Consider the following 14,742-nt stretch of genomic DNA (forward strand, 5'->3'; position numbering starts at 1 on the left):
ACAAGCCCCCAAGTTTGTTAAGAATTTCAATCAGGCGACACACACCTTGGTCTCGACCTAGTATGTAGCGCACAACTGGGAAGCTTTTCTCCTTATTGTATGCAGATTCAATTTGAGATGGTACACAACTCGTATAACACCCCCTTTCTCAAATACCCAGGGTCACAATGGACCATGAACCAGGCTGGTTGGTGAAATGCAATATTTATTTATTTATTTTAAAATTCAAAAGAAATCATACAATTTTTAATATGGGGCAGCAATCACCAATGGGGTGATAATTACAATGAGAATGTAAGCCATGCACTTTATTTAACCTTCTAGTGAAACATGTACAAAACACCAGGGAATAGGAGCACTTTTTGATTTAGGAAAGATAGCACCCAAGTTAGGATTTCCCCCTGCAATGTTCCCTCAACCCACAAATACTCAGTTCTGAATGGATAGAAAGACACAGCGGGTAATCAGGAATAATAGGAAGAAGACAGAATAAAAATGTGACCTTCCCTCGACAGAATAAGAGGCAAAAACGGACTTTAAACCCTTAGCAAAGGCAAAAAATAGCAATCGGAAATGGCAAATAATGAATGAATGTGTGGTTAAATTATAATACACATATGTTTTATCACGATAGCATGTAGGTTATATCACTGGCAATCACAAGGCAATGGATCAGCAAAAGGCATTCAATTCGAAATGAGTGGACATTTTAGAACAGATTGCATCCAAATGACACGTGTAAAAGTTGCATTTCTTTTCAATTCCCGCTTTAAATTACCCAAACGGTTTTTAATGAAAACGGGTGAAATATTCAGATTTTGAGTTTTTGGGTTGGGGAATAGATATATATCACGGACACTATAAAGTTGAAAATAAGTCTCTAGCTATGAAACTGGATGAGTTATGCAAGATATAAAAAGGTGCGCTTTCAGTAAAATTAAGCCATGAAATAGGAAAGGAAATCAGTTGTGACAAGAACAGTTTACTCTTAACTAGAGTATTCAGAGTAGACCACCAAAGATGGACACAGCAAGATGCAAGGTTGATTTGCAAATTCAACCCTGTCACACCAGCGCCCAACCCTGGCGGAAACCAGTCCGATCACTCGAAATTAGACTAAGGGTTTAGGATTACACAAGACAAAATTGAAAAGAGATGGCGCTTGCACTTTAGAAAGTCACGGGCAGGGTGCACAGATAATTCTAACAGTTTTAACAAGTTATCAGGATAAGGATAGGATGGTTTAGAGAGTGGGATAAGGACAAAGGCAAGACAAAATAGGTTATGGGGTTCTATGCGATAGTGATTATACTCACAATGTTTAAAGATGTAAAGGCAGGCGCTCTGTTACCAGTCTATAGCTTCTCCTCCTAACGCACGTTTTCATGACTTCATCAATCTTCAGGGAGGCTGAGTTACTTTGATTTTTCAGGCAGGTCTGCATTTCTGTTTCAGGTGTGACAAGTTAAATAGCTCTGAGGATTCTGGTACTTGTATTTTTCGCATTTGATTTTGCTGGCGGGTGACTGGAAACAACTCCCTCCATAGCACAAATCTTCCCCTTGATGGGGGGAGGGGGAAAGCCATGGTTGTGGCTCTCCAATGTAAGGCATGATGGCCCTGCTGCACTGCCTTTCCCGGGATTTCTGTAACAACGTTTAAAGATGTAAAGGCAGGCGCTCTGTTACCAGTCTTTAGCTTCTCCTCCTAACGCACGTTTTCATGGCTTCATCAATCTTCAGGGAGGCTGAGTTACTTTGAATTTTCAGGCAGGTCTGCATTTCTGTTTCAGGTGTGACAAGTTAAATAGCTCTGAGGATTCTGGTACTTGTATTTTCCGCATTTGATTTTGCTGGCGGGTGACTGGAAACAACTCCCTCCATAGCACAAATCTTCCCCTTGATGGGGTATTATTGTTTCCACTAGTTCTGTCTTCGGCTGCATATCTTCGTCATTAATCACATGTCCTAGATACGTAACTTCTTTCACCTTGATATTACACTTTTCTATTTTGAGGGTGAGCCCCTTCTCCTTGATCACCTGCAAAACCCCAGATGGTTTGCATCATGTTCCAATCCTCCCAAAAGTTGTTGCATATGTCTCTGGAAGACTGCAGCAGCAGAAGACAACCCGAAGGGCATACATTTGTATCTATATACTCCCAAAGGTGTCACAAAAGATGGTAAGTGTTTTGAATCTTCATATAAGACTACCTGATGATACGCACATGATAAGTCTAGTGTGGTGAAATATCTTGCTGGTTTCATTGTTATTGAATGAGATTAACCAATCAAACTGCGTCAAACATTGGAATTTTTATGCACATTTTTACATATTTTAATTTGAAACATAAACAGCATAAATTTTATGCACATGTGTACATATTTTAATTTGAAACATAAACAGCCTGACACGTGTTTCGAGTCTTGGCTCTTCTTCTGAGGCTGAGACACAAATATAAATCCGTTTGGTAACATAAAGCACAATCATAAGTATCCATTAGTAATTTAAAAAACACAGGCATCAAGAAAAAGGGGTAACAAGGAAAAGTAGTTCAACACAGACAGCAATATATACATAAATCCATTGTTGGCGAATGACCAATAAACAAAAGTTCATTGATATGCAAACAGAAGTTAATTGATATACAAAGCATGATATTAGCGTCAGCAAATAGTAGTCCAGTTATCATCACAGCAAAACAAATAATCAAAATTATGAGTGATATAACACAAAACACATAAATAGAGAGAAGAGAACAATAAAAATAAAAACCCAGTTAGTCATGTATAGATGCGCACATGTAATGTGCTTGTATATCTATGATCGAATGCGCGGAGCGCCACACCATCTTCCCATCATCACCAAAATTTTGTGTAAAATTACCAATTACACGTCTCTGAATTGTTCCAATTGCTGAAAAAATAAATAAATACAAAAATAATTGGTCCTCTTCTTAAGTTAAATTCCTAACTTAGTGCTCAACAATCCCATTATGAGCAAAATTCCCATTAATCACCAATCACTGACTTACCAGGTATTTAGTTCTTGCACGATCAATTTTACTGCTTGTCAAACAATATGATGGATAGTATTAGATCTAACACTGCGTGTTCATGAAACCATATTAAGGTGTAAAGACACACGCCTGAATAAGGTACCTTATTTTCCTCACGCTGTTGCGACATAATTTAATAACTTCTATCAATGTTTCACATCATCACGGTAAGACCAATGCGACCATGTTTCACAAATCCGAGCCCCAGTTAAGTAATCTATGTTGTGGGGGGCGCTGTTGCGCGGCAACCAAGATGGCCGCTTGAACGTCGAGCTCCGGAGCAGCAGAGCGATCGATCCTGTCCCGCTCTGCCCGACACTGTCAGAGATCCTGCTGGACTTCACCCGATCCTTCGGGAGTCCTGCCGCTGCAGCTGGGTGCAGCCTGGAGCCGCTGCGAGTCCCGAGGACGGGGCTGCGCCTTCCCGTTCCATCAGCGGCTGCGACCTCCCGCTCTCCCCGCCCCGCGGCTCCGGTGGTGTCGGCTCTCCTTCGACTTGAGGTCACGGCGCTGCGGGCCGCTCTGGGGGAGGGGCGCCCGCCCGGCGAGGCGCTCCGGATCATCGCGGCCGGCCGGGCCTCTCCTCACTCCACTACATCTCCCGACCGGGATCGTCAGCGACTGCCGGCCCCTCCTCCATTTCGGCTTGGCCCGCCGGCGCTGTCCGGCCTCGGGCCCTCGGACCGGGCCCCGAGGGGCCCCATCGATACCGGAGCGCCCGAGAGGTAGGGGGTTTGTGGGGGGGTCTGCGCCTGGCTGCCGCGGCCCCGGATTGGTCACTCGCTCCTGCTGTACCCTGCGAGTGGTCCCCCTGCACCTGGGCCGGCGCGGCTGCTTGGCCCTTGGCGGCGCGGACCCCCCTGCCCCTGCCCGGGCCCTGCCTCTCTCCCGACTCCTGCCTGGGGCCTATTGGGTCGCCCTGGACACCGTGACCCGCACTCTCCACGTCCAATCTACCCTGGTGCTGCTGATGTTTTGGGGCTGCGGAGCCAGGGAACAATCTACGCTGTTGCCCCCAAGGGCTTCTCTGGAGTTCTGCACCTGTCATTGTGTCCTACACCGCCTGGGCACGCTCGGGACTGCTGCATCCTCTTAGTCACCAATCTCGGCGACACCCGCCCACCAGCCTCAGAGGGGTCATAGCCTCTCCTTCTCTTCACCCCCTGGACTCCGGGTGTGCTCACTGGTTGCTCCCCGCCTACATTGATCCGGTATTCGCATCGGTCCCGGCGACCTGGAGGACTTGCCTCGACACTTGCATTTGGTTCTCACTTCTCCCCCTTCCTTGTCCTCAATCTACGTAATGGCCAGGATGACCAAAGGGGGTGCGAGGAAGCAGAGCTCCATCAATATGTTTGCGAAGGCTGCGGGGAGATCACCTGGGGAGGCTGCTGAGCAGGCCTCTACCGCCCCGCCTGACGCAGCCCCGGAGTCCCAGAATATGATGGATTTTATGCGAGAGGGTTTCACTGCCCTGCACTCAAAGCTAGATGATATGTACGGCACCATATCTTCGATTAAGGCCCACATTGAGAGGACTGACAGCCGTGTATTGGAGGTCGAGATGCGGGTCGGTTCCGCTGAGGACGCGCTGGGTGCCCTGCGCACCGAGGTTGTCGCTCTTTCCAACCGGGTCCTCGAGGTGGAAAAGAAAAATGAAGATTTGGAATCTCGCTCGAGGCGCAATAATCTCCGCATTATCGGGGTCCCTGAGGATGAAATCCACGAGCCAATGGAGGACTTTGTTCAGCGCACACTTCTGTCGCTCCTTGATGAGCCCGAGCTTTCTCCACACTTCGCAATTGAGCGGGCACACCGCGCTCTGGTGGCCAAACCTAGGCCCGGTGCCCCACCTCGGCCCATCATAGCTCGTGTATTGAACTACCGTGACCGTGACGCCCTCCTCAGGGCCGCAAGACTCAAAGGTGAGCTATTACTGGGCGGTGCAAGGATCCATCTTTACCCTGACTTCTCAACGGCTGTCCAGCGGGAGCGCAAGACCTTCCAGGCGGTGAAACGCAGGCTACGAGACCACTCAATCAAATATGCTATGCTCTATCCCGCCAAGCTCCGCATAGAGCACGCCAACCAGGTGTTGTTCTTCACGATCCCAGAAGAGGCCTCCAAATTCATTGATGAACACTTCCCTGGCTGATCCCTCTCCCCTGACCTCGGTTCAGCAGTTATCCTAGGTCCCCGACTGGGGGTGCATGGGTCTCCCCGTCCTCCTGTACCGGGGCCACGTTGATCCTTCATCCCGTAGCCTGTTTGCTCAGTCCAATTGCAGGGCCCGCCCGGATCGCTATGTGCGAGAACTTTGTCCAATCTACATTTCACCTCCATTGTGGGCATCTCATGATTTACTTGCTCTGCTGCAACCCGGAGCGATACGGCCAGTCAGGCCTTCAGACCCCCAGGCGCTGATGCCTTTGTTTTGGTTTTGTTTGCAAGGGGATGGGCGTATCACCCCTCTGTTTGGGGGGGGGTGTGGGCGGGGGTGGGTTATGTTGGGGTTTTTGTTATTGGAAAATTAGCGCTGGCAGTGAAGGCGGACTGTGCTGAGGCACTCTGGAACTGGCGTCGTAGGACCGTGGACCCGACCCTTAGGTCACTGACATTCTACTTAATCCCAAACACCGTCACACTGTGATTGAGAGTGCCCTGACCTTTATGAGCTGGAACGTACGGGGACTAGGGAATTATAGAAAGATGAGACAACTTCAGTTGCAGGCCGAGCGCCATGGATCAAAGATTCTCTTTCTTCAAGATACTCATGCCCGCTCTATACACTGCATGCGTTTTGCCAAGTCCTGGGGTCCCCATAGGTTTTTCACCGATTACTCCTCTCAAAGCCGGGGAGTCATGACCCTCATTCACAGGAGCCTCCATTTTACCCTCATCTCCTCGACAATTGACCCCCAGGGTAGATATGTATTGCTCCACGCCATGCTGCACCACAAGGAAGTGATTCTTCTGAACATCTATGGCCCAAACATCGATGACCCGGATTTTTATGTGCAGGTCACCTCCCTTCTCGATGGCTTCCCCTTGTTCCAATCCTTTGGGGTGGGGACTTCAACACGATCTTTGACATAGCTCTGGATAGATCAGGCTCCAGGCCCCGTCACCTCTCCAGGGCGGCTTACGCTGCACTGTCTTCCCTTCCCCATCTGGCCATGGTGGATGCATGGAGGTTCTTCTACCCGGATTCTCGCATCTACTCTTTCTACTCCTCTGTTCACGACTCCTACTCTCGCATTGATAGGTGGGTGATCTCCAACGTTTTGGTTAGGAGCGTAACACAACTAATGATCCTTCCGAGAACCCTATCTGACCACTCTCCTGTCACCATTACCGTAGATTGGGGCCCCGATCCCGCCCGCTTCCGACACTGGAAATTGAAACCCCTTTCCCTACTTGACCCGGAGTTCTGCTCGGAGCTTGAGTTGTCGATCGAAGAGTTCTTCGAGACCAACAAGGTTTATATTAGAGGGATTGCGCTGTCCAAGGAGAATTGGGCCCTTAAGTCGATCCGTAGAGACCTTGCCACCAGTGAATCTAGACTTTCGTCTCTGGAGGCTACATGCTCGCTTCACTCCACCCCGGGTAACCTGGCTGACATCGGCGAGGAACTGGACAAGTTCCGTTCTCTTGCGGACCGTGAGCAGAGGTTCCTTGATAACCCTGGCATGGCAAGGAGGTATGGGGAGGGAGAGCGCCCCGGCCGCTTTCTGGCTCGGTTGATCCGACACGAGACGGGGTCCCCGCACATCCTCGGGGTTGAGAGAGCTGATGGCTCTATGGCAGTCTCCTCACAGGAGGTTAACAGGGATTTTTTCACCTTCTACGAATCCCTGTACTCCAATGCCGATGAGGTATCGCTGGCGGAGATCGACTCCTTTCTCGACACCCTCCCTCTGTCAACTCTGTCTCCGGAGACCGCGGGCTCCCTTGACTCCCCTCTCACGCGGGAGGAGCTGTCGGTTGCTATCGATTCCCTATCGTCGGGTCGCACCCCTGGCTCGGACGGTGTCCCGGTCGAGTTCTATAAACGTTTCAAGCCACAACTGCTCCCTCATTTGCTGGCTCTCTGGGAGGAGTCTGTGGAGGCTGGGGTGCTCCCCCCATCTCTCCGTGAGGCCACAATTACAGTACTTCTTAAGTCCGGTAAACCCCCTTCGCAGTGCGGTTCGTATCGCCCACTCTCTCTCATAAACTGCGATGTCAAGATATTTGCCAAGGCTCTGGCTCTCCGGCTGGCTCCCTTCTTGCCATCTATTATCCACCCGGACCAGGCCGGTTTTATCCCGGGTCGCTCCACCTCCCTGAACCTGAGGCGCCTATTCAACATTATTGACAGAATCAGCCCCGAGACACACGCTGTGGCTGCTGCCCTTGACATGCAAAAGGCATTCGATTCGGTTTCATGGAGGTACCTGTGGCGGGTCCTCGAGTGCTGTAAATTCGGCCCTCTTTTCTTTCCTGGGTCAGATTGCTTTATTCCGAGCCGGTTGCAAGGGTCAGCACTGGCGACCGTTATTCCCCCCTCTTCAAGATCGCCAGGGGGACGAGACAGGGGTGTCCCTTCTCTCCCCTGGTCTTTGCGATAGCAATCGAGCCTTTCGCCGACATGCTCCGCCAACTCCATGCTCACAGAGGCCTTCGCTCCGCGGGGCAGACGGACATAGTGTCCCTCTATGTGGATGACGCGTTGCTGTTTGTGCGCTCTCCTTCCACCAACCTACCCCCTATACTTGCGGACATTATCCGTTTCGGTCGAGTCTCGGGCCTTAAAGTGAATTGCTCGAAATCCATTCTTTTTCCGCTCACGGAATGTACCTCTCCCCCCCCTCGACACCCTCGGTTTCACATGGACACAATCCACATTTACCTACCTGGGGACGGTGGTGACTCGCCAGCGTGAGCTGACTTTCCATGAAAATTACCAGGAGTATCTCACACACTTGACAGCTAAGATCCAGGTCTGGGACAAACTCCCGATTTCTCTGGCTGGCAGGATAGTTCTGCTGAAAATGGTGGTGTTGCCCCAGCTGCTCTACAGGTTCGCTAACATTCCCTTGTGGCCGGGGGTGGGCTTTTTTCGCGACTTGACTCGCACCGTGAACTCCTTTCTTTGGCACTCGGGTGCGGTCCGCCTTAAAATCGGGACCCTTTCCACTCCCATGTCTAACGGGGGCTTTGGAGCCCCTAACTTTCTTAAATACTGGCTGGCGTCACAAATCCAATACACCTCCTATTGGTTTAATACTACAGATCCTCCCCCGCACGTCCGACTTGAGAAGCTTGCGGTGATCGACCGGGACATCCGCTCCCTGGTGTTGCAACCCGCCCCCTTGACACGGGACTCACAGAATCCGGTTGCCTGCACAGCCGTTGCACTGGCAAAGATGTGGAAGCTGACGGGGACTGCCTATGCCTTCCATGGCAATCTCCCTCTTTGGAATTTTCTCCCTGGGGTCCCACGGGTTCCACCGGGTACGGTTCGCCGATGGGCGGACGCGGGCTTCGAGCTGTTGCGCGATGTGTTTGTCCAGGGTATATTCGTCGAGTGGTCCGACCTTCCCCTGCCCCTGAGAGGAGACCGGAGTGTATGGCTTCAGTACGCATCCCTTCGCAGGACTCTTAAGCGACATTACCAAACATTCCCTGCAATGCCACCTGACGACCCTGCCATTGAGGAGCTCACTTCCCCCGGCCCTACGAGGGGTAAGATCTCTAGGTTATATACCATGCTACAATCCAGATCGCTCCCAGACTTTGCCAAACTGAGATGTGCTTGGGAGGCGGACCTCAGTGTTGAGATGTCTGATGATCGCCGGGCCCACCTATGCGAACGCACGCAACAGGTTTCCTTCAACTCCCGGTTTAAACTTATCCAATTCAAAGTGCTTCACAGGTTTCATCACACCCCGATCAGACTACACCGTATGTCCGTCGACCACCCTGCCAGCTGCCCCAGATGCGGCCAGGATGATGCCGACTACATCCATATGATCTGGTCCTGCCCCCGCCTCGCACAATTCTGGGAGGCTGTTTGTTCGACAGTGTCCGCTGTAACTGACCACCCCATTGTTCTCTCTCCGCTGGTATGCCTCTTTCATGATCTCCCAGGCCTCACTCGGGACTCCAAGAAACTAGCCGGTCTCTGCCTGCTTCTCGCGGTGCGCTCCATCCTGCTCTGTTGGCTTCGCCCCTGGCCTCCCACACATGCCCAATGGCTGAGAGCGGTCACGTGGGCCTCTGACTCTGAGGAAGCCTGGTCCCACCTACAACCCACTCACTCCAGACCTAGAAACATCTGGCTCAGGTTCCGCTCCTATATGTCTGACCTAGCCGAGACTCAGGACACCTCCTCCCCCCCCGCTTCCCCCCACCAGCTCGGAGTCTCACCCCTGACATAGTTTCCTGATGTCCTTTTCTACGATGTGACTGTATTTTGTTCTTTGAATGTTTCATCATGTGTAGTAACCGCTGCATACCTACGCTATGTACGCTGCTTTTTCACATTGCTACTGCCTGACACTGTTCGCCTGTGTTTTGCTGCCTCGCTTATAATAAAAAGAAGTTTAAAAAAAAAGTAATCTATGTTGTAATTGTGCCCCAATGGCAAACCAAGAAAACGGGACAAAAAAAGAAAACCGCATATCCAATTAGTAAATAGTCCAATTCTGCTTCAATTATTGGTTGAGTACGTCTGCAGGGACCGTAATACAAGTCACAACCTCCTTGCTTACCAGCCTTTCAGAGTTCTGCTGAGTTTCAGGGAGAGCGGCCGGCGCATTCGATGCATGCATATATTGCCTCTGCAATGTTCCATTAAACACCATTCTGTTGACTATCTGTGACCGCCATCTTGGGTGAGTAATACTCCCCATTGCATACATATACAGGGTGTAGTTACATTGCCGCGGATAACGTGAAAAACAACGACGGGTTGTCCTGAGCCATTATTAAATGCAAACATCTTCAGCATAGTTGCGTACTTGGTATATTCCTAGCACATGGTGCGTGGCCCCCATAGCCCCCATGTGCGTTCCTATGTAAGGCTTGCAAACTTTGACTGTGATCGGTAATCAGGTGCCCTACTGCTCTCATTAGTAACTGTGATCAATAATCGGGTGCTGAACTAGTCCAATTAGCGGAACATGATCTGTTAGGTGTGGCTGGGATACGGCACTGACCACGCAGACGATCATAGTATACTTGCTGGGTCGTATTGAGGAAATATGGGTATACCCTATATTCAGAATTGAAACATCCTGGATATTGCTCCCTAATGTCAAAAATACATCCATTAACACTGGTTATGTTATTGCACAACAATATGTGAATGACAGATTTAGTTACAGTTCAAGTCAGCATGATAGTTTATACTGATGCCCTCAGCTATGTCATCACTATTTAGCTGATCTATATATGACTCAATCACTAAGGAAATTCTTGCTCCATGTAGTCATCATTCCTGAATATTATTTTTGCATCCCCTATACCTCTTGATATTATATCACATGCTTGTCATAAAAACCACATGTTTGCTATTCCAAACGAATTCCAAGACTGTTATTCTACTGATCCCACTTTCTTAGAGAAATACCTGAAATTCATGGTCTGTATTAAGGCCCCTCAAAACCATTTGATATTACAAATTAGTCATGCCTCAAGTTTTCTAAGCTTGAGTTCCACGTCCCCCCCTTTTGTGGGAGGCTCGCCTGAGCTATTCCAGTGAATTGTATATCTTTTTTGTTGTCCATTTGATGGACTTCTTGCCAATGAGTTGCTAAGGGATATTTGGTCTCTTGATTTGAAATTGATGATAGGTGTTCTCTAATTCGAATTTTCAAGGGCCTGATAGTGCTGCCAATATAACGCAGGCCACACCTACAGATAATACAGTAAAGCACAAATTTGGTATTACAATTAATGAAAGAATTAATGGCATGTTTCCCCAATGATCCAAAGTCAGGTGAAGCTGTTTCATGAGCATGTATGCACATGTTACAACCTCCACATTTGTGGAACCCATTCGGTCGACCATGAACTAACCATGTATCGCTCCATATCGGGTTGGACATGAACGATGGACACAAAATGTTAGTTAGGCGAGTATATTAGAGCTAAAAGAAATTGTTCAGATATAGCTGATTTTGAGTCAGAAAAGTTGTTGATTCATGGGAGATACAGAGCACGGGGCTATAGGACCCCTATTTTAAATAAAGCAGAACAAGAAGTTGTCAAATATGATGAGAGCATAATTACTGACACCTACAAGAATCGCTAATACACAAGCTAACAAATTAAGGCTGATTACTAGGTACAATGCTGACAGCAATAATATATACAGAATTTTGAAACGTCAATGGCACTTGCTCCATCTAGACCAAGATCTAGCAAAATGGCTAGAACCAAGTCCTGGAATCATATTCAGTAAATTGAAAAACATTTTGGGCCTCATTACACGGACAGCGGTAAGGGTTAACGGTCACCGTTAATGGTACCGGTGACCGTTAACCCTTACCGCCTTACTACGAGGTCCCTTTGCGGGTTGGAGACTTTAACGCCTGCTTTTTGCAGGTGTTAAAAACCAACCCACAAAGGGACCAGGGAGCTAATTACGGTACCGCAATTTGTGGTGCCGTAATTAGCACCTTCCCCATTCCCATTATGCCCTATGGGGCAAAAATGGGAATGGGGAAGGGCAATGGGGGAAGGGGGAATTACCACCCCACCAACCTTGGAATAGGGCGGCAATTCCCCTTTCCTCCAAGGCGGTGACGGTATTTTACCGGCATGGACCAAGGTGCTAGTAGCACCTTGGTCCACCGCCGTCCGTGTAATGAGGCCCTTTGTGTCCATTGTTCATGTCCAAGCCGATAAGGAGTGATACATGGTTAGTTCATGGTTGACCGAATGGGTTCCACAAATGTGGGGGTTGCAACATGTGCATACATGCTCATGAAACAGCTTCACTTGACTTTTGATCATTGGGGAAATATGCCATTAATTCTTTCATTAATTGTAATACCAAATGTGCGGTTTACTGTATTATCTGTGTGTGTGGCCTACGTTATATTGGCAGCACTATCAGGCCCTTGAAAATTCGAATTAGAGAACACCTATCATCAATTTCAAAAGAAGAGACCAAATATCCCTTAGCAACACATTGGCAAGAAGTCTATCAAATGGACTACAAAAAAGATATACAATTCACTGGAATAGCTCAGGCGAGACTCCCACAAAGGGCAGGGGGACCTGGAACTCAAGCTTAGACAACTTGAGGCACGACTAATTTGTAAATATCGAACGGTTTCGAGGGGCCTTCGTACACACCGTGAATTTCGTGTATTTCTCTAAGAAAGTGGGATCAGTAGAATAACAGTCTTGGAATTAGTTTTGCATACCAAACATGTGGTTTTTATGACAAGAATGTGATATAATATCAAGAGGTATGGGGGATGCAAAAACAATATTTAGGAATGATGACTACATGGAGCAAGAATTTCCTTAGCGATTGAGTCATATATAGATCAGCTAAATAGTGATGACATAGCTGAGGGCATCAGTATAAACTATCATGCTGACTTGAACTGTAACTAAATCTGTCATTCACATATTGTTGTGCAATAACAGAACCAATGTTAATGGATGTATTTTTGACATTAGGGAGCAATATCCAGGATGTTTCAATTCTGAATATAGGTTACACCCATATTTCCTCAATACGACCCAATAAGTATGCTATGATCGTCTGTGTGGTCAGTGCCGCATCCCAGCCACACCTAACAGATCATGTTCCGCTAATTGGACTAGTTCAGCACCCGAGTATTGATCTCAGTTACTAATGAGAGCAGTACGGCACCTGAGTACCGATCACAGTCAAAGTTTGCGAGCCTTACATAGGAACACACATGGGGGCCACACACCATGTGCTAGGAATATACCAAGTACGCTACTATGCTGAAGATGTTTGCATTTAATAATGGCTCAGGACAACCCGTCACTTTTCACGTTATCCGCGGCAATGTAACTACACTGTGTATATGTATGCAATGGGGAGTATTACTCACCCAAGATGGCGGTCACAGTTAGTCAACAGAATGGGTTTTAGTGGAACATTGTAGAGGCAATATATGCACGCATCGAATGCGCCAGCGGGCTCTCCCTGAAACTCTGCATAACGCCGAAAGGCTGGTAAGCAAGGAGGTTATGACTTGTATCACGGTTCCTGACTGACATACTGAACCAATAACTGAAGCAGAATTGGACTATTTACTAATTAGATATGCAGTTTTGTTTTTATGTCCTGTTTTCTTGGTTTGCTGTTGGGGCACAATTACAACATGGATTACGTAAGTGGTGCTCAGATTTTTGAAACATGGTCTCATTGCCATTACAGTGATGATGTGAAATATTGATAGAAGTTATTAAATTACATCGCAACAGCGTGAGGAAAATAAAGTACCTTATTCGAGTGTGGGACTTTACACCTTAATATGGTTTTATGAACATGCAGTGTTAGATCTAATACTATCCATCATATTGTTTGACAGGCAGTAAAATTGATCGTGCAAGAACTAAATACCTGCTAAGTCAATGATTGGTGTTTAATGGGAATTTTGTTCGGAACGGGATTGTTGAGCACTAAGTTAGGAATTTAACTTAAGAAGAGGACCAATTCTTTTTGTATTTATTTATTTTTTCAGCAATTGGAACAATTCAGAGACGTGCAATAGGTAATTTTACACAAAATTTTGGTGATGATGGGAAGATGGTGTGGCGCACCGTGCATTCGATCACAGACATACAAGCACATTACATGTGCGCATCTATACATGACTAACTGGGTTTCTATATTTAATTTTTATCTTCTCTTTATTTATGTGTTTTGTGTTATCTCACTCATAATTTTGATTATTTGTTTTGCTGTGATGATAACTGGACTACTATTTGGTGACGCTAATATCATGCTTTGCATATCAATTAACTTCTGTTTGCATATCAATGAACGTTTGTTTACTGGTCATTCGGCAACAATGGATTTATGTATATATTGCTGTCTGTGTTGCACTACTTTTCCTTGTTACCCCTTTTTCTTCATGCCTGTGTTTTTTAAATTACTAATGGATACTTATGATTGTATTTTATGTTACCAAACGGATTTATGTATGTGTCTCAGCCTCAGAAGAAGAGCCAAGTCTCGAAACACGTGTCAGGCTGTTTATGTTTCAAATTAAAATATGTACAAATGTGCATACAAATTCCAATGTTTGGCGCAGTTTGATTGGTTAATCTCATTCAATGCTTTATTACAATTGTGGAGTGTAGGGCAATACACCCACACATTACCAATCACTTGCAGCCCTAACATACACAACTGTATATGCTTGCAAGCGCTGGGGATCTCTGTTCTTCTTTGCCCCTTCTCTGTCCGGTTTCATTGTTACTACTTCAGTAATATTGGGAAGGGGTGCCTGTCCACCCAAATGTTGTTATTAAGATCCCTAAGATCCATGCACATACGTATTGAACCATCACCTTTCTGCACAATGACAACAGGAGATAACCAATCTGAAGACTCAATTGGCTCTATGATGTCTTGTCTACAGAGCTTCCCCAATTCTTTCTGTAGTGCATCCTTCGTGCCAACAGGGATGTTTCTCACTTTG

Source organism: Ambystoma mexicanum, chromosome 5p (genome assembly GCF_040938575.1).
Source record: "Ambystoma mexicanum isolate Mex_15411 chromosome 5p, UKY_AmexF1_1, whole genome shotgun sequence".
NCBI lineage: Eukaryota > Metazoa > Chordata > Amphibia > Caudata > Ambystomatidae > Ambystoma > Ambystoma mexicanum.